This window comes from Camelus bactrianus, chromosome 11 (genome assembly GCF_048773025.1).
Source record: "Camelus bactrianus isolate YW-2024 breed Bactrian camel chromosome 11, ASM4877302v1, whole genome shotgun sequence".
NCBI classification, from domain to species: domain Eukaryota; kingdom Metazoa; phylum Chordata; class Mammalia; order Artiodactyla; family Camelidae; genus Camelus; species Camelus bactrianus.
Window position 1 is genome coordinate 71,294,235 of NC_133549.1, and position 26,763 is coordinate 71,320,997.

At 39.0% G+C, this 26,763-nt stretch overlaps 1 protein-coding gene across 1 annotated transcript in view; it reads left to right on the forward strand.

The window, feature by feature from the left end:
* LRMDA (leucine rich melanocyte differentiation associated) overlaps positions 1-21,455 on the forward strand; it is a 1,104,131-nt gene extending 1,082,676 nt beyond the window's left edge. Inside the window, exons 8-11 of the mRNA XM_074374287.1 lie at positions 1,288-9,275; positions 10,206-12,339; positions 19,114-19,180; positions 19,297-21,455. The gene's annotated coding sequence lies outside the window, so the exon portion shown is untranslated. The remainder of the gene's footprint in view (positions 1-1,287; positions 9,276-10,205; positions 12,340-19,113; positions 19,181-19,296) is intronic.
* Positions 21,456-26,763: the final 5,308 nt, after the last annotated feature.

Genomic DNA, 26,763 nt, shown 5'->3' on the forward strand with positions numbered 1-26,763 from the left:
ATTCCACATATGAGCAATCTCATATGGTATTTTCCTTTCTCTTTCTGGCTTACTTCACTTAGAATGACATTCTCCAGGAACATCCACGTTGCTGCAAATGGCATTATGTTGTCGGTTTTTGTGGCTGAATAGTATTCCATTGTATAAATATACCACTTCTTCTTTATCCAGTCATCTGTTGATGGACATTTAGGCTGTTTCCATGTCTTGGCTATTGTAAATAGTAAACTGTAAATAGAACATTGGGGTGCAGGTGTCTTTTTGAAGTAGGGTTCCTTCTGGATATATGCCCAGGAGTGGGATTCCTGAGTCATATGGTAAGTCTATATTCCTAGTCTTTTGAGGAATTTCCATACTGTTTTCCACAGTGGCTGCACCAAACTGCATTCCCACCAGCAGTGTAGGAAGGTTCCCTTTTCTCCACAGCCTCTCCAGCATTTGTCATTTGTGGACTTTTGAATGATGGCCATTCTGGCTGATGTGAGGTGATATCTCACTATAGTTTTGGTTTGCATTTCTCTTATAATTAGTGATATTGAGCATTTTTTCATGTGCCTATTGATCATTTGCATGTCTTCCTTGGAGAATTGCTTGTTTAGGTCTCCTGCCCATTTTTGGATTGGGTTGTTTGTTTTTTTCTTATTAAGTTGTATGAGCTGCTTATATATTCTGGAGATCAAGCCTTTGTCGGTTTCATCGTTTGCAAAAATTTTCTCCCATTCCGTAGGTCATCGTTTCATTTTACTTCTGGTTTCCTTTGCTGTGCATTTCTCTAATCATCCTTTGCATTTCTCTAATCATTAATGATGTGGAGCATCTTTTCCTGTGCTCATTGGCCACCTGTATGTCTTCTTTGGAGAAATGTTTCTTTCTTTCTTGAAAGATGTATGCTACTCTACCATTTCAGACCAGGATGGTATGTCGTTCAGAGAGTAGGATTGTACCATCCTGTCAGAGGCCTCTGCTCCTTTAACCCCAGGCCATGGATGACAAGTAGGTATCCTGATAAACCCCTCTCTATGGCTGTATTCATGAGCATTTGATAGTAATAAATTACCTTTCCCACATATACATTTTCTTGTTAATAGGATTCACATGGTGATCCAGTAAATGAGTAAAAATGCTACAATAGTGAGATTTGGACTCTCTTAAGCAGCCAGAGGGACCTTCCAGTTCCTCTCAAAACCATCTGTGGAAGCAGTCACGTGTGTGATCACCATAAAGAGCTGGTTTTATCACAGACAAAGCCACATCCTCAACTTGTACATGTTTCTTTTTCTCGTGCAGAAACATGAGGTCATTCCAGCCTGGGACAGATTGCCCAAGAGAAGAGGGAAGATGGACAGATAAGTGATTGAAAATCTGACTTGCCTTTCATATCAAAAGAAGACTTCACCTTCTGGAAACAAGGAACTCTTTGTGGTATGGCAGTGGGACTGTTGGTGGGACAGAACCGTCTCCTGGAATGGGTAAGAGCTCTGTTACATTCACCTGGCCTCCTAGTTGCCTCTTCAGCATCACCTCCTTTCCTCACCAGCTGTGCCCTTCAGGTTCCAGCCATCACCTCCATTTCCCCCAGTGGCATCTATCTGCCTGTTGCCTCCAGGTCTGTAGACATTCTCTCTTCCTGACTCTTCACCTGGAAACCTCTCAGTCATAGTCTAGGTCTCAACTTCTCTTCTCTCTGCTTAACAGACTATTTCTAACCCAGTGGTCCTCAAAGCATGGTCCCCAAACCAGCAACACTGACACGTGTGAGAGCTTATTAGAAATGCAAACTCGTGTGCACCTGTCTTGCTTATCCCTTTGAGAGCACGCAGACAAATAACCATGCAGTTACCTACCATTCATTGTGAGGTCTTACCCATCAGACCCATCGTCCTTCAGAGCAGAGAATGTGCCTGTTGTTGCCTGTATCCTTTGTGCCCAGGTAGTGTTACTGTGGGAGGGTCCGAGCCTGACTGACTGATGGGGAGCTCAGTAAGCATCTATTGAATGAATCAATGATTTGCAAGTGAATAGGAGGCAGAATCATAAGGTGGTCAAATTTCCAAGCTCTGTAGCCAGACTACCTACTCCTACTACCTGTAGGAGTCAGCAAATCCTGACTCCTACATTCCTGGTTGTGTGGCTGTAGACAGTTCCTCAGTCTCTATGCTTGCTGGCAAAACAGGCATGGTAATGGCCCAATTTCATAGGCTTGGCATGTGGATTTGATGCATTAATGCTGGTAAGTATGTTGAACAATGCATGGCATCTAGTAAGCACCCATTATTTTGAATATTAAAAAGGACTTTTTGATGTATTCCTGTTGCCAGAAGGATTTTGTTGGATTTCCCCAAAAGATTCTTGGAATTAGAATCTGGAATATACATATATATATGTATACACACACACACACACATATACATACACACACAGACAGTCTATGACTTACGATGGTTCGACATAGGATTTTTCAACATTACAATGACGTGAAGGTAATGTGAATTCAGTAGAAGCTATATGTTGAATTTTGCATTTTGGTCTTTCCCTGGGCTAGTGATACGCACAGCGATGCTCTCTTGTGATGCTGGGCTGCGGCAGCCACCGCTCACAGGCAGCCCCAGCCGACAACCAGTATACTTTCAACCGTTCGGTACGCAGCCAGCCGTCCCGTTTTTCACTCTCAGTACACTATTCACTAAACTATGTGAGAGACTCAACACTTCATTGTAAAACAGGCTTTGTGCTAGACAGTTTTGCCCAGCTGTGGGCTAGTGTAAGTGTTCTGAGCGTGTTGAAGGCGGACTGGGCTAAACTATGAGGCTTGGTAGGGTAGGGGCACCAGATACATTTCAATTTATGACGGTCTCAACTTTCAATGAATTTATGGGGACGTAACTCCATCATAAATTGAGGAAGAGCTATGTATATCATCTCCTGATTCTCTTTCTTGGAACTCTGCAACACAGTGTCTGGAGGAGAACTTCATTTGGTGATGTTGCTTTCCGCCCAGTTAACAGTGTTTGTAAGTTGGGAGCGGTGTTAAGGGCGCAGGGGTTTGCTGGGGTCTCTCTCTTGCCTCTTCCTTCTCATCCCTCCTTTAGCTCAGCCTCCTTTTCTCTTTCTTTTCCCTCCTGTTTCCTGTTTCCTGTTTCCCACATTTCTCCTTTTCTTCCTTCTCTCTCCTCTCTCTGCCCACCACGCCTGTCCTCCCCCACTGGTGACTTCCTCCTTTCTCTTCCTCTCTCTCCCCGATGCTTCATCAGACAGATGGTTTTGGTTTCTGCCAAAACTCTGACATGCCACAGAGTCTGAGATAGTCAAGATTTATAAATGACTCTTAACTGCTTATGGTTTTTAGCCCAAATGAACCTTCTAAGCAAGCATGTGCCTAAAGGAAAAGAAACATTAATGTATATGAAGTCCTCAGAGTGACTTTTTCACCATAACTGAAACTGAGTTGCTTTCCTGTGCTTTCAGTGAAGAGCATCTTGTTCTGAACTGTCCCCAAAGCCAAGGCAGGAGGGGCCACCGGGGACCACTTGGGTGTGCCCGGTGTCGCAGCCTGCCCACCCATTAGCTGGCTGGCACACAGAACAGGCTGACTGCAGCTCCCTGTGGCTGCTGCCTGGCATTGGGCGCTTCCCTCACCCCTGCAGCCTGGAGGGTCCTCTGATGGGAAGAATCTGTGATCTCCCTGTGTTCAGAGTCTGGGTCTGCCCCTCACAAGTGCTGAGGAGATGATTCTGATGTTTGGTGGGTGGCTGGACCAGATGACCTCAGAGATTCCTTCAAAGTGGAAATTCTGTGATTCTGTTCATTCTTGACCTCCAAACTCTTGCTGTAGGGAACTGGAATTCTGCGATCCCACGACCTAACCCCTCTAACCATGGGGGCCTTTCTCAATGGTCAGCATCCCCTTGGCCCTCTGGCAGTCAGACTCATCTCCTCTGGGTTCCACCTTAGCCCAGGCTGCTTTCTCAAGTAGAAACACTAAGTCAGATATCTCCCTCTGAAGTGGCTGAGAAGATGGGGCATTGCCCACGTAGGTCAGCTGATGATGGTGTATTGGCTGAGAAGGGGTGTGGCCCCATACAGGAAGGAAGTGATGGTGACAATGGACCGCACCTTTCTTTGCCTCCCCTCTCAGCAGAGAAGCCCTCTTCTCCTCCCTGGGTGCATCCACCTCCCCTTTTAAAAGCCAGACCAGATTTGTACCCCCTTCTCTCTCCCAGCCAAACAGGTGACTCCTGCCAGGGCAGGAAGAAAAAACAGGGCAGTGTCTGCTTCCGCCTCCGGCTCCCCTTCATTTCATTGAGCTCACGCGTTCCCTCTTCATGTCACTGAAAATGTTATTTATTGATCCTGCTGACAGCGGCAGTAAATAGAGCGCGGGCTGTTTTACATCGCTGATGAGAAGGCAGGCTCCATAACTCATCAGGCCCAATCTGATTCCACATCAGTCCTCTTCCACTTTTTTTCTCTTCTGTATCTCATTACAGAAACAGGAATTAATACACATGGACAGAAGAGAAATGAGTTCAGCTGCTCTTAGGGCTTTTGTGGGAAAGCCAGCATCCTCTGTGGCTCCTTAAGGAAAACTGACGGAGGGTCAGCCCAGTTGCTGTCCACGGGCACGCCCTCATCCTCACTGAGGACCATTAGTTGTGCCCTGATAATAGACTGTGCGGTCATCACACATGTGGGCGGGAGCTGAGATTTGGAGATTACTGTAGAGATAGCCCCCAACCATTCTTCTGAATCTTGGTGCACAGGGCCAGGTGCCCTGAACTGTGTAAGAGAAAATGGTGCATTTTCATGATGCCTATTTTACTTTAGATTTAAGGAGTAACTGTACATATATTTTTTTGATTTAAATAAAATGTATCTTTAGAGCAGTTTTAGATATACAGGAAGATTGTGCAGAATATAGAGTTCCCATCTACCCCTTCTAATACATTTTGTATTAGTGTAGTACATTTGTTACAATTGATGAAGCAACACTGATACATAATTATTAACTAAAATCCATAATCAACATTAGGGTCACTTTTTGTGTTGTGTAGTTTGTTGAGTTTTTTTTTTAACTTTTTTTTATTGAGTTATAGTATTTTACAATGTTGTGTCAATTTCCAGTGTAGAGCAAAATTATTTCAGTTATACATGAAAATACATATATTCATTGTCACATTTTTTTCCACTGTGAGCTACAAGATCTTGTATATGTTGAGTTTTGACAAATGCGTATCAAATAACCACCATTATAGAATAGTTTCACTGCTCCCCAAATTCTGATTTCTGCCTATTCAGTTTTCCCTTCCACCCCAAAACCTTAGTAACCACTGATCTTTTTACTGTTGTTTTCCAGATTGTTGTATAGTTGAGATAAGAAATTCTGTAGCCTTTTTAGAATGGCTTCTTTCACTTAGCAATGTGCATTTAAGGTCCCTCCATGTCTTTCTGTGGCTTGATAGCTCTTTTCTTGTTTAGCTCAAAAATGACTTTATTTTTTTTTTAATTGAAGTGTAGTTGATTTACAGTGTTAGTTTCAGGTGTACAGCAAAGTGATTCAGTTATACATATACATAAACTTTTTTTTCAGATTCTTTTCCATTATAAGTTATTATAAGAAACTGAATATATTTCCCTGTGCTATACAGTAGGTCTTTGTTGTTTATCTGTATTATATATATTAGGGTGTATCTGGTAATCCCGTATGAAAGGAGTATATGTAGGTTAAACAAACCCATATATTTTAATGTGAGGTTGTCTCACATGGATATGAATATTCACGGGAAACTTCAGGGAAATCTCACCTCTTGCAGCTGTGCTTCAGACCTCAGGGACGATCACTTGACTCCAGCTTTGGGGGGGTTCTCAAATAAAATACTTTCAGAAGTGAGTACATCTATTTATCTTATCCTACTCTTCTGAAAGCATCATCCTTAAAGTGAGACCTCGCTTGTGTTCACCCCACAGCAATAGACAGTGAGTCTACACTGAGAGGCGGGGCATCCATGGAGGATGGGAAACCTGAGATTCTTTCCAGGCCCATCCCTTTGCTGCTGGACTTCAGTCACATTGCTCCCTCTTCCCCAAAACTCACCCTATTAAACGAGGGTGGTGGTATCTGCCTGCCTGGCTCCTTGTGAGCATTAACTGAGACAAAGAGGGGACCTTTGCTTGTCAGTGTTCCTGTTAATGGGATTTTTCTGCAGTAATAAAGTGTAGAATCAGCACTGATTTCTGATGGCAGGTACGCCATCGTCACAGGGACACGTGAAAAGACTGCACGTTATTAACTGGCCACCATGTAAAACACAATTTTTATCATTATTGAGCACCTGCTAGCTGAATTAAGGCCGGGCGTGGAGAATGCTAAGTGTGACTACAAGATGACTGATCCAAGGAACTCCCATGTCTAGCTGAGAAAACTAGACTCATGTCACCAGTGGGGGAAAACTAGCAAGCAAGAGGGAGAATGTCTAGGTGGGCTATGTGTTCAGACTTTATAATAAACAACAGGACAATCCCAGTGAATGTTCCCGGAGGGCTGGTGTATGCTGGGCATGGTCCTAAGGGCTTTCCCTGTAGTTACCACCTCTAAACCTAACAGTTAACCTCCAGAGTTTATCTCCATTTATGACTGAAGAATTAAGACGTAGTGAGATGAACAGTATTGCCCACGATCCTGTAGTATCTGCGTAAGATGTGTTTTGACTTCAAAGCCTCTGAGTAAAAGGCTTTCCTGGGGGCTGTGATCATGTGAGGGACATAGGGAATGAAAATTGCCAAGAAAGCCCAATTTTCTTCCCTGGTCATCCCATGAGCACTAGGGATCCTGGACCCTTCACTGTGCCTTAGTTTCTTCATTCGCAAAATGAAGGGACTGATGTAGATGATCTCAATTTTGAGACTCTAGACATGCTTGGGTGGATTCAACCCGTCTACAAAAGCTTCTGATAGGTTTTGAAGTTTTCATTCTGAATGGAATGGAAAAGGGCATAATACAGCCCTAAAGTAGGCCTCTTTATCTCTCAGGAGATGATGCCTTTTATTTTGGAAAAATAACAATAGAAAAAAACTCCACAACTCATCTACTGGTTTGAAACAAATGTGAATATATGTGTGTGTGTATCTATGTGCAATATATATGCACATATATATTCAAATATAAAATATACATGTTTATATATAATATCTATGATATATACACACATAAGTCTATGTATATGCATATAAACATTTATCATTATTATCATTTCAATCTTTATTAACCTGCCTGAATTTTAGGCTGAGTCTCCCTCTCCTATACTTGGAGCTCGGAGCTCTAAGTATTGAGACATCTGAAACTCAGCTTTCCTCCTTTATTTGCCATCTTTAGAAGTTGCCGCTGCTTGTTTTCTAGCTATTTCATACTTTCTAACTTTGCTTAAAAGCATTTCTAATTCCTCACATTGAAAAGCGGGTTGCAAATGAAGTTTAACATGGAATGTTTTGTACCAAGAAAGCTAATGCCCCATTCCCCCCCACCACAGTGAATGCCAAAATCATCACAGACTCGAGGCTCATGAATAATGTATATTGTCCAATTAAGTGCAAATGCTGTTCAGTTCTTGCGACTGGTATGTGATGCCAGTTCTGGCCATAGAATGGGCATGGAGGGCAGGATGGGCGAAGGGACTGGGGAGGGTTGTGGCTGTGTGCATGTGTGGGTGACAGCTCAGCCCCACAACTTGTAGCGTGCTCATTACGTCCTGGGAGCTAAACTTCCCATCCTCAAGTCTACAGAGAGATGCTTTTTCCCAACCATAAATGGAACTCATCTTAAATTTCTAAGTCCCCAGTTTCTAATAGCCTGGAAGCTCTTGCCCGGTCATGTTGTTCTCTGCCTATGAAACTATCCACTGTGACTGGCCAGCAGACCCCTCTGCCCAAGCTGAACTGCTTCAGAAGGTCAGCTTCTGGAGGCCTCCTTTGTAAGGAAGCTACAGCAGTGACTCTTTGGGTAGCTCAGCTTATTCCTCTGGCCTCCTGATCAAGATGTCCTTCGCCAAGAGATCCTGGCAGCCTTTTGAGTTTGCTGAATTGGGTGTGTTCTTGATCTTCCATGGCCAAAAACACAGAGCCACGAAGACATGACATCAGGTCCCTGATTCCACACCCCCAGTAGAGATGGCCACGTCACGTATCTGAGCCTCAGCTTCCTCATCAGAAATAGCAGGTGGTAAATAACACCTGCTGTGTCCCCGCTGGGTGTGCAGACTAACAGTGGTGCTACCCCTACATCCTGAAGCCAGGTCCAAGTGTCTGTAACTACCCTCTTTGCTTGAAGTGTATAGACGTCCTCACTTACAGCTTTGTGATTGGACCATGGCAAATCTCCAGGACTCAGGCTGGCCCAAGCCTGATTAGTGTTGTTCATAGAAATATTCATCCATCAGGGTCTGCATTGGTAGCATTTTAGGTGTGCCCAAGTAACAGAGCCAGCCATTATTAAACCATCTAATAATGAATGCTGGAGACTGAGTTTTTTTCAGCCTAAAATCTCTTCTTATAACTCAGGGCTGATGAGTGCTACCCTACCTTTCTCGATGGATCCAATTTAACACCAGACGAAGCTGTGACTCAGACTAACTTAAATATCTCAAGACGAGTTTCACCTTTTCCTCTGAGGCCGTATCAGTTCAATTGCATAAGTGCAAATTTATTGAAAGTGGTTTGGTGCTTAGCTTTTCTCTATTGGCAGTAATGGAGTTTAAATTTATAGCAGGCTGATGAATTTCAGATAAGAGAACCATTACCTTACAACAACATTAAGGAAAAATATATAACTCCAACTGCTGAACCTCAAATGCGTATTGTTTGAATGAGGGGAGATGGATGAGGTAGGCTGACATTTGCAAATGCAATTCCTTTCCGTCCTCATGGTGCTAGCCCACGAGTTTGAAAGCAGGGCATGTTCCAGAAAACGCCTGGGAGAGTTATACGTTACAAGTGAAATTATCACAAGATAGCGGGAGAGGGATATTGATGTAGAGGTGAGGGATTTTTCCTCCTCTTAATTAATATAATTGGTGGCATCCTTTGGCAATGGACCAAAGGTGTCATAGGGCTTCCTTAGGCGGTTCATTTGCTGTTTGTACCGTCCTCTCACGTTATTTTCCTTTAATAGGTGGCTTTGTCTTCCCCCAGGTTGGGACTCTGGCATCATGGAGACTAAAACGAAGGATGGCCAGCGCAAACGTGAGGTCGAACGAAAGAGCCCTGGGCTTCTCTGCATTCTTGAGGTTTCTGGTGTATGGGGGGTGGGAGGGATGGGGAAGGACCGAAACTGAAACAGGGTTATAAAAACTGTCATATTTTTAAATGTTTATGCCAAACCAATGAACTATTTGCAAAAAAAAAAATCTTTGTGCCACCCAAAAGATAAACAGTAATTGATAAAATAGGGGTTATGGACAATATTTTTCCACGATGGAACACAAGTTTAGTGTTGTGTGATGAACTTTATTTTTTTCCCCAGTTCTGTCATGCATCTCAGTGGTTCTACAAATAACCTTGTTTGGAGATAAATTCTTTTGTTTTTATTGACGTATAGTTGATTTACAGTGTTTCAGGTATAGCAAAGTGATTCAGTTATGTTTGTTTACATATATATTTTTAATATTCTTTTCCATAATAGGTTATTACAAGATACTGAATATAGTTCCCTGTGCAATACAGTTCCTTGTTGTTTATTTTATATGTAGTAGTGTGTATCTGTTAATTCCAAATTTCTAATTTAGCCCTTTAGCCCTTCCCCTCCAGTAACCATAAGCTTGTTTTCTATGTCTGCTCTGTAATTAAGTCCATTTGTTTTGATTCCACATGTAAGTGATACATGGTATTAGTCCTTCTCACTTTGTATGGAGGTCCTTGGTGGAGCTGTGGGTCTCTCAGCCTTTTTCCGTTTTACCCCCTTTCTCCTCTGGGCTATAGCTTTCCAAAAAGTTTCATTCTTGGGCAAGTTACTTATTTTTTCTGGCTCTTATTCTCCTTGTCCATAAAATGCATATGTGTCTGTGGCAGGGATAGAGATGGAGGATTCCCAGTGCTGTATGGTCCAAGGTGAGACCCCACATTTCCCTAGGCATGTTCCCTGCCTTCAAAGGATAGAGCTGCCTCACCCAGCCTCCAGGGAAATCCCTCTTTGAGGTGGGTTCTGTGGTTCTCTGCAGTTCATGCTGTGCAGGGGGACCAGCCACAGCCGGCCCTGAGGATGGGAAGAAATGGTGGAAAAGGATGCCATTTCTGTGAATCTCCCGACCCTCCTGAGAAGGCGTGATTGACGAGGTGAGCCATGAAAACCCACCTGTGTCCCCCAACTGCCGTGTGCATGGAGGGTGGTTCTTGGGTGGTTTGCGCTCTCTGTCCTAGGATGCCAGAGGCGGCCCAGCACTTCAAACGCAGTTAGCTTTAGGAGGGACTCCAGCTTTCTGTAAATAATACCAGAGGGATTTGTGTAGAACGAAGCATTCGTTTTATAGTTATACACACTGCAAATTTGAAAGAAAGGGGGCTGAATTCAGTTGGTTGGCCATTTATTATGAAAAGAGCTGGCTATTAACTGAACTCAGCAAAGTTTGCATGAAATTAAATAGGCATACCCTTGATGTTCTGCCAGCAGTTTTCTCAGCAAACAAACAGCTTTTGCTGTGGCCCAGTCATGGAAAGGTTGATACTGTCATTCTGGGCTAAAGCAACTGACTGTGGTTCTAGGAGCCCATTAGAAAAGACTCATACTAATGTGGCCCTGATTAGAAAACTGTGTTTCAAATGCAAATTGCAGAACGGTGTCCATAGCTGCTCCAAAAACATCAGTTACAATTTTAACGTAGAGTCTTTGAAGCTCTATCAATAACCCCACGTTTTGTTTTTAATGTAAAGACGATGGCACACATCAAAATAATAAAAGTAACCATAACAATCAGATTAACATAATTTTGAAAGTGAGAGAAAAACGAGAAATTGTTAGTCCAATTTCCTTATTTTACAGGTGAAGAACCAGGCCTGTAGAAATTCTTTCTGTGAGGGACAGACTCCAGTCCCATTGCCTCCTTTTACTGTCTTGGCTTAGAGAAACTGACATCATGGGGCTTCATGAATTAGGAAGGACAGATTACATTTTTAGTCCCATTTTAATTTTTCTCAAAACTCATAAAATATCATTAGAGTGCTTTTTAATTTTTTCTGAAAAGCAGGAAATCGTAAGATTGATAAATAGTTTAATGTGAACCTGATGGCTTGATTAATTAATCACCAAGCTGAGGAACCACTACAATTCATATGTCAATTCAGACTATTTTCGGGAAATGATTTGAATCAATTGCTAATGAAATTGAGAAATTTAGGAGCCGCTTTCTGACTTCCAAGTGACAGGGCTCATATTTAACTCAAGAGACGTGACAGTTAATGACAACATAAAAAGTGCCATGAATTATTTTCCAGATCATGGGAAAATTACAGCATCTCCCAGATGAAACAGCTCTCAGCTCATCAGCATGAAAATAAACAGCCTTCATCACATGCTAAGAAATCTTCCATGCTGTTTAAAACCGAGGTTCTTTTTGAAATAAACAAAGACCATAATCCTCAGGAATAATTGTAATATTTCATAACCTCTTCCTTAATACAGAGTGATAGATGAACCTAGTCTAACTGATATTAGTCTGAAACCCAATGGAAAAAAAAACTGATGTTTATTCATAGATCTAATTACTTTAAACCCTTAAGATAGGCAGAGTTTAATTTCTCTTCCCTGCTTTAATTCATAGGCTGAGTTTTCCAATCCTGTTTATGTGTAAAAGGGCTTGCTTTGTACATCTTTCCATAACTTTTCATTTCCAGACAGACTCTTTAATTAATTTAGTTAGTTACATGTAGATATAAGACACTTATTGTGTGTTAATGAAATATCAGTGGGAAAGTGCACTGATCAATGTTTAATCTGATTAAGGTGTACACAAGGCAATATTATTATGTAATTAACTCAAAACAGCATAAGTAATACTTGCATGTTAAAATTTTTATTAATATATTTAAGAATTTTTAGATCATGCTGTTTTATTGGCTTACTTGAGAAATATAAAATTAAAATGTTTGTCAAGATGCTACTGGAGCAACTATTAAATGTGACTTTTAATCATCCTAACAGTCCTTGAGGTACCCGTGCAGTTCTAATAGTCTCACTAAGGGTGAAAGATGAATTTGCTACAAACAAGAGTCCATGCGGAAAACCTTCCTGGAGTGGTCTTCTAATTTTTTTCTCTAAGTTCCCGTGCTGCTTTGCAAGGATGACGTATAACAGGACTGGTAAGTGTAAGACAGTTTGAAATATGTTTAATATTTTAACAACAATCTCTAAAGAGCTACATGTTGCTGGGGAGAAAAATAAATGGAACAGGAAGTATCACTGGATTTCTTTACATATAGCTTACAGGATTGTAATAGCACAGCCTCACAATTCCTGTAGAAGTGCAACTTTGGGGGTGATATCTCATAGAAAGACAGGCATTGACTGTGTATTTGGAGCTGTGAAAATCATACCAAAGTTGCAATATGGGAAAACACTTAAATGAGGCTCTTGATGCCAAATCCAGGAATCGGCCATTGTGCATACAAATTAACACCAGTCGTGTTATGAGATGTATGTTTGTGCTGAAAGGTGAAGAATGGGATCAGGGTTAAAAAGTTGAAGCTATGTTTTTAGGGTCATTGCTCACAGAAGTGTGCAGTGTCTTGTGGTTCCCTAAATCATGCAAGCAAGGACTAACCCAGAGACCCATTTCCTGAATCTGCCAATTTCATGTTCAGATAGATGTGATTAGGGACTCTGGTTGTTGTAACTACTAGACACCCAAAACACTGGGAGAATTTTTATCCAAATAAATATGAAGATTGCATTTGGTGGCACAGTAATTTTATTCCACAGGCTTCCATTGCTTCCCTCATCCTGCCATTTTATCAGGAAATAATATCCGAGTTACTGGGACAACATACTGTTCTTCACCATTCCTGGTATGTGTATCTTGCCTGAATGCTGGGATGACATGTCTGTGAATGATGTAGTGAGGGATAACTCATATCTTATGATTTCTGCATCTCCCCTATGAGTGATGGTAACAACGGGATTGATCATCATACGTTATACCCACAACACATTTTCCTTCCTCTCGCTTAAGAAGGGCTGCAAATGCTTTTGATGACACTTACAGAATATGAAAAATCCATAAGAGGTGTGCTCCAGTAGGATCTTGACAAGCTTCCTCCTCCATTACAGAGATACACAGCTACATAGAGAGAGAGAGAGAGACAAGGACACTAACCGCTGCCACCTCCTCCTCACCACTACATTGATAGATAACAGATACATAGACTAGATTATACTGTGCCACACAGCAGTACTTAAAAAACCTTACCTCACTTGGGGAAAGAGCTCTCCTTCCTCTTGTAGGCCTTCTACCATTTGTATTCCACCTAAGGGGGGAAAAGAAAAAGTTAATAGGGGACAGAACTTCAAGGAAATGTACCGGGAACTGGGTACAAGAAAGATGGGGGGAGCTATATGCCCTGAAGAGGGACAGAAACAGTTCTGAGCCCACCTGAGACAGAGCTCCACTAAGACTGAGATTTCTTCCCTCCTCCGCACTCAGCTACCCCGTCAACAAACCCTCAGTATAGCAGAGACTTGCAACAGAAAAGCTATCAACACAGACCCCTCTGAGAAGTAGTACAAAGAAAAGCCTTAAAGCTAAGAGAGGAAATAAAAATAATGATGCTAGAGGAATTTGGAGTCTCACTATCTATAGCTACAGAAAACATGAGAGACAGCCCAACACATATCCAGATTAACATAAATCCTGCCCACAAAAGGTCTATTACCTCAGTAGCTCCTATTGATACAACATGTCAACCTTTAATAAAAAAATTAAAAGGCATACAAATGGCAAGAAAAGACAGTTTGGGGAGACAAAGCAGTCATCAAAACCACATTCAGATATGTGAATTAACAAGTAACGAATTTCAGGAATTTAAAGTAAGCATGTAATCATGGTTAATGCTTCTAATGAAAAACTGCATGTACAATCAAATGGATGTCAGGGGAGTTGTGGAAATTATAACAAAATTCAACAGAAAATGTTAGAAATCAAAAACACAGACTTAAGGCTCATATGCTGACTTGACATAGTCAAGGAAAGAATTAATAAACTTGACAATAGAGCAATAAAAACTTCCAAATTGAAGCACAAACAGAAAAAAAAAAGAACAATATCAAAGAATAAGATATTTCAGAAATTTCACAAGGGAAAGTTGAAGGAATTGGAAATACTGTTATAAGGGCCCTGCAGTATACATAAAGTGGTATAGTGTTACTTGGAAGTTGATTTAGATTGTTTTTACTCTATTGTGAACCCTAAGGAAATCACTAAAAATATTATAAGAAGGAATATAAATGATACACCAAGAGGAGATAAAAGATAAACATGCTCAATTAAGACCAAAGAAAACAAACAGGAGGTGCAAAGAACAAATGTAATATGTAGAAAACAGATAAAAAGATAGCAGGTTTTAATCCAACTGTAGGAATAATCACTCTCACTGTAAATGGTCTAAACACCACAATTAAAAGTCTGAGACTGTCAGACCAGAGAAAGAAACATAATTACATGCCATTTAAAAGAAAGCTACTTTAAATATAAAGACCCTGACTACAGTAAAAGAATGGTAAATAATTTAACATGCTAACATAAGTCAAAATTAAGCAGGCATAACTATATGAATTTCAAATAAAGCAGATTTCAGAAGAGGAAAGATTATCAGGGATAAAGACTATTTATTACATAGAGAAGGAGGTGAGTTCTACAGGAACATATAAAAAAATTATAAACATGTATGTACCTAATAAAAGGGCATCAAAATATATGAGACAATAATTAATAGAATAGAAAGGAGAATAGTTTAGTCTCCTATTATATGTGGAGATTTCAACACAATTATTAGTAATTGATAGACTAGGCAGGCCAAAAATTAGTAAAGACAGAAGTGACCTGAACAACACTACAAACCAACTTGGTCAAACTGACGTAAATAGAATACTCCATTGAACCACAATAGAATACACATTCTTCTCAAGCACAGATGGAAGAGTCACCAAAATAGATGATATACTGGGCCATCACATACACCTTAACGTTTTTAAAAGAATAGAAATCATGCAAAGTATGGTTTCAGATTACCACAGAATTAAACTAGAAATCGGTAACAAAAGGATAGCTGCAAAAGGTACAAACATTTGGATATTAAACAACACACTTCTAAATGATCTCTAGGTCAAATAAATTTCAAGGCAATTTAAAAATACTTTAAAATAACATCAAAATGTGCTTAGAGGGAGACGTGTAACATTAAATCTTTCTTCTTTTCTAATATATGAACTTGAAGTTAATAACCTAAATACCCAACTAAGGAAACTACAGTAAGAAGAACACACTGAACCTAAGGCAAGCAGGGGAAAGAAATGATAAAAACTAGAGGAGAAATCAAGAAAAGTTAGGGAAACAGAAAATAAGACTAAAACGCACTTTGAAAAGATTTTTTAAAAAAATTATAAGCCTCTAGGCAGGCTAAACCTGAAAAAGAAAAAGAGATATAAATTACAATTATCAGGAATGAGAGAAGAGGGGGTCATTACTGCTACTCTCAAGGACATTAAAAGGGTAAAAAAGAAGTACTATGAACAACTCTACACCCACAAATTTGATAACTTAGATGAAATGGACCACTGTCTTAAATTACAAAAATTACCATATCTCACTTAAGGAGAAATAGATATGAATAGTACCATAACTGTTAAAGAAACTGAGCTCATCATTTACAGTCTTCCAAAATGAAATCACTGGGTCCAGCTGATTTTACCAGTGAATTCTACCAAACTATACCAATTCTCCACAGTATCTTCAAAAAAATTTTTTCATGACAGGCAGGAACACATCCCAACTCATTTTAAGAAGCCAGCATTACCCTAATACAAATATCCTGTAAAGACACCACAAGAAAGGAAACTACAGGCTGATACATTTATCTCATAAACAGACAAAAGACTTAACAAAATATGAATAAATTGACTCCAGCATCATATGAAAAGGATAATACAGCCCTACTCAGAGGGGTTCATTCCAGGCAGTCAAAGATAATTTGGTATCACAAATCAATCAGTGTGATTCACTGTTAATAGACTGAATAAGAAAAATCATATTCTCATATCAACAGATGTAGAAGTTTAATAAAATTCAATACCCATTTAGGATTTTTAAAAACTAGAATAAAGGGAATTTCCTTAACCAGTAAAAGCCTATATTAAAGAACCTCTATAGCTAACAGTATAAGACCTTCCTCCTGAGTTTTGGAACAAAACAAAGATACCCTCTTTTACTACATATATTCAACATTATAATGCAAATCCTAGCTAGTTCAATAAGAAAATAATAAAAGTTATACAGCCTGAAAAGGAAGAAATAAAGCTGTCTTTATTTCTGGATGTGTATGTAGAAAAACTCAATGATTCTATAAAAAAACAAACTCTTGGAATTAGTGAGTATACCACAGTTATATGACACAAGATCAGTATGCAAAAATCAATTACTTTACTATATATAAGCAAACACTTGGAATTTTAAATAATTTAGTACCATGTACAATAGCACCTAAAAAGGAAATACTTAGCTATACATTTTTTAAATGTAGGGGATCTATATGTAGAAAACTATGAAACACTGATAAATCAAAAAAGATGCAAATAAAAGAAGAGATATTCCATACTCATGCATTAGAAGTCTCAAAATTGTTAAGATGTCAGTTCTTCCCAACTTGTTCTATAGAGTTAATGCAACCCCAAAGTCCCAGCAAGCTTTTTTTTAATAATTAATTCTAAAATGTATATAGAAAAGCCAAAGACCTAGAATAGCTACCTAATGAATCAAAAAGAACAAAGCTGGAGGGATCACATTACCAAATTTCAAGGCATAATATGTCTTACTCTTCTGTTAGAAACTAAGGTTTTGTTGAAAGAATAAACACAGACATCAGTGGAAAAGAACAGAGATATATAAACATGGTTACTTGACTTTTGGCAAAGATGCAAAGGCAATTCAACAGAGAAAAAATAGTCTTTCTAGTGAACAGTACTGAAACAGCTGGACACCTGTCTCTACATACAGACACAGGCTTCACAACTTACACAAAAATTAACTAAAAGTGAATACAGACCTAAGTGTTAAATGCAAAACCATAAAACTTCTAGAAGGAAACCTGTATGATATTTATTTGATTTTCCTATCTAAAAGGTCATAACCAAAGAATGATCCACAAAAGGAAAAACATGGTGCCATTAGATATTATTAAAGTTAAAATCTTGCTCTTTGAAATACACTGTTAAGAGAATGTAAAGCCACAGACTGTTAGAAAATACTTGCAAATCAAGGATCTGATGAAGGACTTATAGCTGGAATGTACGAAGAATTCTTAAAACTCAGCAATAAGAAACCAACCAACCAAAAAAAATTTTAAGGCAAAATATCAAACACATCAGCACAGGGGATATACAAATGGCAAAGAAGCATATGAAATGATGCTCAACATCATATCTCATGAGGGAAATGCAAATTAAAACAAAAATAAAAAACCACTTTTAAAACAACAATGAGACATCACTACACACCTCTCAGGACAGCTAAAACAGAAAACAAAGACCAAAGCCTGAAAACTAAATTTGGTGGTAAGAATGTGCAACTACAGAAACACTCATTCATCCTGATGGGAATGCGAAATGGTGCAGTATTTCAGAAACAACTTGGAAGGTTTGTTTTTGTTTTTTAGATTAATTATATTTGAATTGTGGTAAAATATACATAACATAAAATGTACCAGTTTAACCATTTTAGGTATATAGTTCAGTGGCATTAACTGAGGACATTTACATTATTGTGGAACCATCACCATCAGTCATCTCTGGAACTTTTTTCATCTTCCCAAACTGAAACTCTGTATCCATTAAAAATTAACTCCCCATTTCTCCTTCCCTCAAACACCATTCTCCAATAAAAGGAACTAGGGCTGAGGCAAGGACAGACAGGATGAGCCTGGAGCATCCGGTAGTGTCAGAGGGACACAGGAGCCAACTGAGAGCACTCCCAATGGCCAAAACTGAAACTTTGAATAACAAAATAAATAACATATATTAAAATGTAACACAAAGTATAAATCTAAAACATAAATATCTGAGTCTATAGTGATGTAAATAAATAATTAAAATAATTAATTAGTAAGATTAGGCAAATCTCCCATCCAGAATTCAAAACTATATATGTAGTTCCTCTCTCATCCATTAGGTGGATCATAATTCCTCACTCCCTTAATTGTGGGAAGGACTGACTTCCCTCTAAATAATACAGTATGGAAAAGGGGAAGAAGTGACTTTACAGTGGAGAAACTTGACAAACACTACCTCAGCCGTATGATCACATTTAACATCTTCAGAGAGAAATCATACAGCTGGCATGTGCACTTAACACAATGCGGTAAGACCAGCACTTTGTAAACACTGTGGTCTTCCAAGAACCTGCAAGCCCAGTTTAATCATGAGAAAAAAAAAATCAGACAAACCCAAATTGAGAAACATGCTACTCAATACGCAAGCAAGTATTCCTCTAAAGTGTCGCAGTCATCAAAGGTAAGAAATATTTGAGAACTTGTCATAGTCTAAAGAGCCCTAAGCGAGTCATCCTGACCAAAGGTCATGTTCTATTCTAGATGGACCCTGGAACAGAGAAAAGACATTCGGTAAAAATTAAGTAAATCTGAATAAAGTCTGGACTTCAGTTAGCAATAATGTGTCAATATTAGTTACACAGTTTTGACACGTACACTAGTGTGAGATGACTGCTCAGTTCTGCTCTAGAATATGAATGGTTAAGGTTATAAACATGATACACTGACACTCAGCCCCTATACTCAACCCCTCATAAGTTTAATAAATGCAGTATATGATCTCTTCTTTCCTTCACAACCTCATTTCTCATTTCCTCATAGGCCAGTCCTCAAACCCAGGACCATTCAAGCACACCGCAAACCCAGAGTCATCTGCACAGTGACCCAGGTCAGCTGAGCTATTGGTTTCCATACAAGTTTTCCTTCTGTAGACCTTTGTGAAAGCTTGAGCATCAAGCTTTGTGAAATGGCTCTGATTCTTCACTATCCCTTTATCTTGCTCAGTGAAGGAGATGCCATCTTGAAGCTGATTCTGGAATCCGTTTCAAAAATAAGGGAAGAGAGAGAGAAAAAATAACTCCAAGCAAAACGTCTCTGAGGTTTCTTCATTCCCGAGAGTATTTTTATCATATGAAGGAATCAGGCTTACTGCAGTTGGAAAAAGCCATGAATAAGATCCTTGGACAAGATGTAGAGATCAAGCCCCACAGAGATTAAATGACTTGCCCAAGGTCATAATGTGTTCATCTCAGAGAAGAAAGAATACATTTTTTCTAAACTAGCATGCTTCTCACACTTTAGTCTTTTACACCCTTAGCAAATTTAACCTTTTCCACACAGCTGCTGAGATAACCTACTGGTTTCACAAGCTAAATCAACACAAGGGACATATCTCAGAAAGTGCCCCCAAACTGCCTCCCTTTCCATTATTGAAAACCACGAGATGAAAGTCTTTAATAACTCACTGCACAAGAGGACCATTACTGTCAGCATATACCACTCAGCCATATATTATAGCTTTTTACTTCTCCACACAAAATTGCTTTGAAATTTACATTTGCTATAAAGGATTCAAGTCCATCACTATTAATTTTCTTCTACAAATTATGTTTAATTATCACCTCTTTCCACCTACAAAGAAGCCCCTCTCGTACTTCTGTCTCCATATAGCTCTCAAGAAGAGTTTCCTCAGCATGAATCTTTGATGGTGATTTTATATCCCTTACTTGCCCTTCCTTGTCAAGCTCACACAGCCTACTTAGCGATATGGAAATGAACGGTTTGCCTTGCACCGCATTTCCTGCATACATATGAAATCTGGTCTCCCTAAGCAGGAGGAAAAAAGGAACATTTTCCAGCTTTAGCCTGCGGACAGTTAGGCTAGAAACATTCTATTTTGAGATTCAAAGCAGCTTGGAAAAGTCCATCCAGAACTGATGGCTTAACAGGTTATAGAGTACATCTACTAAGAAACGTACTCGGCTATCTTCCTGATGTTTCAAGAATCACCTTTATTCTCTCCTTGAGTTTTGGAGCCCTAGAAGAAACTAGTTTATCAGAAATAGAGAGAAATCTAAATATTGTATTTTATTACTTTTCCATTTCACTTCCATGCATCCTTAGTACATGGTACCATATAAGCAGCATGGTCTTCGAGTCAGAAATACTAGCAGTCAAATCATAACTCTACCAAAAACTTACGTAACTTCAGGCAAATCACTTATCTCTGAGCCCCTGTTCTCTCAACCTTAAACATAAAGCTATTTTAAGTTTAACCAAGATTTAGTGTGTATTATGCTTGGCAAATTCAAGGAATTCAAATGTTCATTGTCTTCCCCTTCCAGATTCAGTGAAGCAGTATATTTGTCTATAATCCTCTGTCTGCAACTGATTGAAATTCAACTCAAACTAGCTTAAGCTTAAAAGGAATTTGCTGGTTCACATAACTAGGCAGTCCTGGCATGTCTGGGGCTTTAGAAATAGCTGGATTAAGCTTCCCCAACAATGCTGCCATGACTCTTGACTCTTCATCTCTGCTTGGAGTTGCTCTCAACATAAGCACTGACCAAATGACTGGCAAAAGAGCCAGTGTAAGTTACAGATCGTCAGCCTCCTCTCTTAGCAGACCCTCCATGAAGAAAACTGTCTCCTACTATTCACATATCAAGTTCAGGGAAGATTCTAATTGGCCTTGCTTGGATCATGCACCAACCTCTAACCCAATCCCTGTGACCATGGGGAAGAGACTATTCAGTTCGTCCAGACTGGGTAAGGACCTACTATTGTGGCAGAGAACGAAGTACCGTGATTTAGTCTTAGGATTACATGGAGTGAAGGATCCTGAAGAAACTAGGAGAAGGACTATTGAAAATAATACTGAGAATAAATTAGGAGTTTGGGAGTAACAGATACACATTACTATATATATAAAACAGATAAACAACAAGGACCTACTGTATAGCACAGGGAACTATATTCAATTTCTTGTAATAACATAATGGAAAAGAATCTGAAAATATGTATGTATGTGTATGTATAACAGAATCACTTTGCTGTACACCTGAAACTAACATTATACATCAACTATATCTCATTAAAAAATAAAATAAAAAAATAAAAAACACTGAGAGAAAAATTAAATAAAAACTACAGTTTCCACTGTGCATCGCTGTCAATTAATAAGTATTTGGCTTCTTTACTCATAGCCTGATCTTCTTTTTCACTCTAGATTGTCTTGTTTAGGGATCTGTAGTCGGTCAGGAGTCAGAAAACTATAACCCAGAGACCAAACATGTCCCACTGCTTGTTAAATAAAGTTTTGTTGAAACACAACCACATTCATTCCTTAACATACTGCCCATGGTGGTTTTCACACTACAACATCAGGGTTGAGTAGTTGCAACAAGAGTTTACAAAGACCGCAAAGCCGAAAATACTTAATATCTGGATCTTTTCAGAAAACCTTTGCCGACCCCTGATCTATGTTACAATAACGAAGATAATGAGAGAGGTAGGGGGGAAAATGCTTACTTAGAATATTTGCTTGAAATAAAATAGAAATATTGATGACAATTATATTTTTATGTAACTTGCATCCACAATCTGTTAGTAATAAAAGTACTTTAGAAGTTAGAAAAATATATCTTGCCCCAAAAAAGTATCCTCCACACAGGAGATGCTCAGTATATATTTTTAATATATATCTACCAGCGCAACCACCCACTAAATTCACTCAAGCTCCCAAATGATGCACTGTACTTGAAGCAGCCTTTTCCCTCACACTCCACTTTGTCTGTAACTTCAGATCCTCTTAGCTCTGCCTTCACAATACATCCCAAATGCCTCTGCTTCTCTTCATCTTTCAGCTTCCTCCCTAGCGCAAGCCAACACCATTTCTTGTCTAAACTAATGCATTCATTTTCTAACGGTCTCCCTGCTTCTATTCTTACTCATCAGCACTCCATAATCCTTTCAACAGCCAAGAGAGACCATTTTAAGACCAAATCAGGTAATATTGCTTCCCTCCCTAAAACTCTCTGATGGCTTCCCGCTTTGCTTAGACTGAAACCCAACCTCTTGTCGTTGGACTGCAAGTCACTCCGTGAACTGATCCTTGCATACCTCTTAGCCTCAACCAGATTCACTCTAGCCCCTTCACTCCACCCCGGCTATGAAAGGTATCTTTGGTGCCTAGAGTATACGATGCTCATTCCCTCTGCAGAACTTTTTCCCTCCTTCCATCTGCCTAGGAATGTCTGCTCCCATCCTCACATGGCTGGCTGATTTTGCTTAGTAATTCAGGAATCAATCCAAAGGTCCCCCCTTCATTGGAATAAAAGATACTTTCCCATCACTTTTATAGAATATATTATGTTGTGGTATTAAAAGTGATGTTCTATTTCCTACCTGGTTACTACATACATTATGAGATTTACATTATGTGTAAATAGAAATTAATTGACATCCATAACCTAATTGTTTATGATGTCATCACATGTTAATAGATTGACTTTCTAATGTGGTTTCGATGATAACTGGAGTGATATGAACACAATGATACATGCTAGGTGAATGACTCTTGTGTAGCAACATAACATTCATGTATTTCTAATTTTCACAGAGTTTGACTAATTGTTTCAAAATTAGCTCCAGCTCATTTACAAGTTTTGTGAGCTTGTTGAAGTTAACAATTATTGGCTAAAACAGACTGGACATTGATGTGTACTATGAAAATAAGACTCTATACTCTGTTTAGATAATTCAAGGAAGCTGTATATTTTGACCCAGGAGCTTTTGATTTCAGGTAACTCTGACAAAAAATACCATCATTGCCATTGCCATCATCATCATCATCATCACGATCAAAGCATCAAATCTAACAACTTTTTAAAAGGTTGTGAGACATGAGGCATTGACTGATTTTCTGTTGTAGGACACACCGAGTTTTAATTGACCCTGAATATGACCTTGGTCCAACAGGATGTTAACACTACATAAAAAAGCTTTATTGCACTATGACTGACCTCTGCTGGTTCATAGTATTCTGAATAGCCAGAGGTGGAAATGAATATATTAGTGCAGGTTAAAAATACTTAAATCCATACCCTTTGGATACAATTCTTCAGCCAAGTACTAGCCACCTAACTAATTCTCTACAATATTTTGAGGACTTGGTCAAATGCCACTAAAAAAATCCAGGAACAATATCAAAAACAGGAAATGGGGTTTGTCTGTCATGACTTTTTCTTAATGATTCCAGCATAGGTCCTGGTGGGAACTGCTTTTGCTCCTCAGTTCCCATAAAACAGCTTGTAATTTAGATCAGGAATATCTCAGATGTGCAGTTTGTCATGACTTTCCTTTTTAGAAAAACAAATGCTATCTCTCTCTTATCACCTAGCACTTCTCTTAATGTGAGGGATCTTATTTGGAAGCAGTCTTCATGCCTCAGGATATAAGGCCAGCCCTTAAGGAGCTAGGCACTCAGGCAGAACCATACCTCACTTCCTACAATCTTACTAACCACCTAGGGTCTTAGTTGCCACACCCTCAGTACCACAGATTTCAGTACAAAAATTTTTTTTTCCTTTGACCAAAAAAACCAAAAGAAAATGTGTTTATTTTGCACATTATAAGCACCGCTGTGATAAAGAGTCAAAGAAAGAGCTTCAGACATTCAGGGAAAAAACCCCAGCCTTGTCACTACGCAGAATTTCTAGCATTTTGCCCACCCCGAAGTATCATCAGATGCCTGCTTCTATGACATGAGCTAGGACCTCCATGTCTGCCACTCACTGATTAACTGCAGAGACAGAGCTTTAATGGTAGACATCCCATGAGCTTGAGCCATCTGTGTGTTTTTTACAAATATGTGACCAATTCTGGGCCAAGAAGAGGAAAATGCCTCAACAGATATGGAATATGACTTCCATAAACTGATCAAAGGAAAACTGAAAAATCCTTGGCAGTCTTTTCACCTCACCTCTCCTTTCCCTCCTTAGTAATTAAGCTCCTCCTTTTTTCTCAAGGGCTGGGTCATCTTGTTCTTTAATGGTTGCCCCCAATTTCCCAGAGACTTCCAAACCTTGCACATCAAAGTTTGTATTGCTAGTTTTTTTTTAAATGATAGACTCTTAGGAGCTATTAGGAAATACTGTAAAAAACATTTCTAAGGACCTTATTATATATTGCCAAAATGGCATTCCATTTATTCATCTCAGAACTGAGTCCTCCTGCAATTACATCATTTAACTTCCAGGACTGGGAACCCAAGACAGGTGTGTCAGTATGATTTTACTCTTACTTCCTAGAAACTGTTGCCCATTAAGATAAGGCTATAAACCAATAAATCACTTCACTGTTAATTTCAAAACTTTTCTGAAAACTAAGTTATATGAATACTTAATTTTGTTCAACTAGAAAAACAGACCTCCTTGTCAAAACCATAGTTTGTTTATAGGGGCAAATAGCTCACCTATCAAACCAGTTTTACTTAGAAGATTTGCTGAAAGACCCTTATCTTGCAGTGCTTACCAGTCTTAAACTCTAATATCATCATACTTTTGTCTATTCCGTATCAGATCTTTACTTTAAAACGTGCCTTAAACCACATGAGCCCAGATCCTCAAATTCTATAGATTTCTATCCATGACCACCCTCTTTCGAGACATGACAAAGACCTTGTCAAGGTAGGTTCTCTCTTAACTGCAGTTGGTTTAATAAAGTTAGCTTTGCTCAAGCTTCAACTTTATTCTAGTGGTGTTTTGGGAAGTCAGCAGTCAAAACATCCAACAAATATGTATTAACTCTTGTTTTTTGGCTAGACATGGGGGATTCAATGTTGACTAAAGATGACAACAGTCCCTATAATTCTGGGAGGGAAAATTGTATTAGTCAAACAATTAAAACTACATAAATTTCAATTGTGATTAGTATTATAAGGGAAAGTTAAAAGGTGCTGTGAGAGTGAATAACCAGATAATGTGACACTTTCAGGGAGAATAAGGTGAATGCATTGAGTACATAACATTTGGTCTGAGATTTCTAGGATGAGGAAGTCTCAACTAGGAGAAGATGGAGAGGAAGCGATCCAGGAAGTGAAAGAATAGAAGGGAAAAGGGATAAACATGGAAGAAGGGGAGGCACAAAGAAAATGGAGGTGGAGGGCTTAAGGAAGAGGGAAGAGGAAAGAGGAGGGAAATGAAGAGGAGGAGGAAGTGAGAGGGAGGGAACAGAGGGGAAGTCTCAAAGCTTTCTAGGCATGTGGAAAAATCTGTGTGAGGACAAATGAAAAAAAAAAAAAATCCCCTTATCCTGGAGCAGAGAGCAAAGGAGAAAGCAGTATGAGGTAAGACTGGAGAGGTCAACAGGAACAAAATCTAGGCACACAGACCAGAAAATAAGCCTATGAGAGTGTATGTTTTATCGTAGTATCACTAACATATTTTCATCTCTGCTAATCTGATAAATGAAAAATATCCCATTATTTTAAGTTTTAATCCTTTGTTTACTGGTGAATTTATGAAGAAAAGATAATGTAATATTTTTTCCTCCATTATAATTTATCTCTTCCTTTCTTGACCTCTACATCCAGTAAGATTCCTGGTTTTCTGGACTATTTGAACAAGATTTTATATATTAACGGACATTAACCCTTCAACATAAATTTTTACAAACATTCCCCCCAGTTTGTTGTTGGCTTTTAATCTTTGTATTGTTTTGCAGATACATAGAACTTTATTTTTATGCATTATATCTGTGAATATTTTCATTTGTGATGTTTCCTTTGCTTTTCTGCTGAGAGCCTTTCTTAATCCAAAGGCTTAGATAAGTATCTTAAAGACTTATCATTTGGACTTCTACATTTAAATCTTGAAATTATTTGGTATTTATTTTGAAGCATGTCATCTACTAAGGATCTAAGTATACTTTGTTCCCCTTAGTAAATTTCCAGTGGTTGTAGAGTCATTTGCTAATTGTCCCCTCCTCTCTCTGCAAGTTTTCATACCTCCTTTATCATATTTTCTTTTTCAGTATTAGCTAGAACCTGTTACAAAGTCACCTATTCTACTTTGTCTGTCTGTTTATCCCTAGGGCACACAGATTTGATTATTGGAGCTTTACATGAAGTTTTAATATCTGGTTGCAGCCTGTCCCAGCTCTCACCTGGTTATTCCTCCAGCAGCACTTTAGAATACCAGTAGCAAGTTCGGAAGAAACAAATCCTTTTGAAATGTTTATTTGGAGGCTGTTAACCCTCTCAGACTGAAATGCCATTCCAGACACTTCATACAGCACATACAATATTTAGCCTGCTAATTCAGGCTTACAGAGCTGTCATTGGAAACACTAAAATCCAAGACCTGCATTTGAGGTCAGGTTTCACCACTTTCAACATCTACGTAAGGATGTCTTTTGACTTCTGCTTTCTCTTATAGAAGAGGGTGGTAGAACACTCCTTCACTCCATACA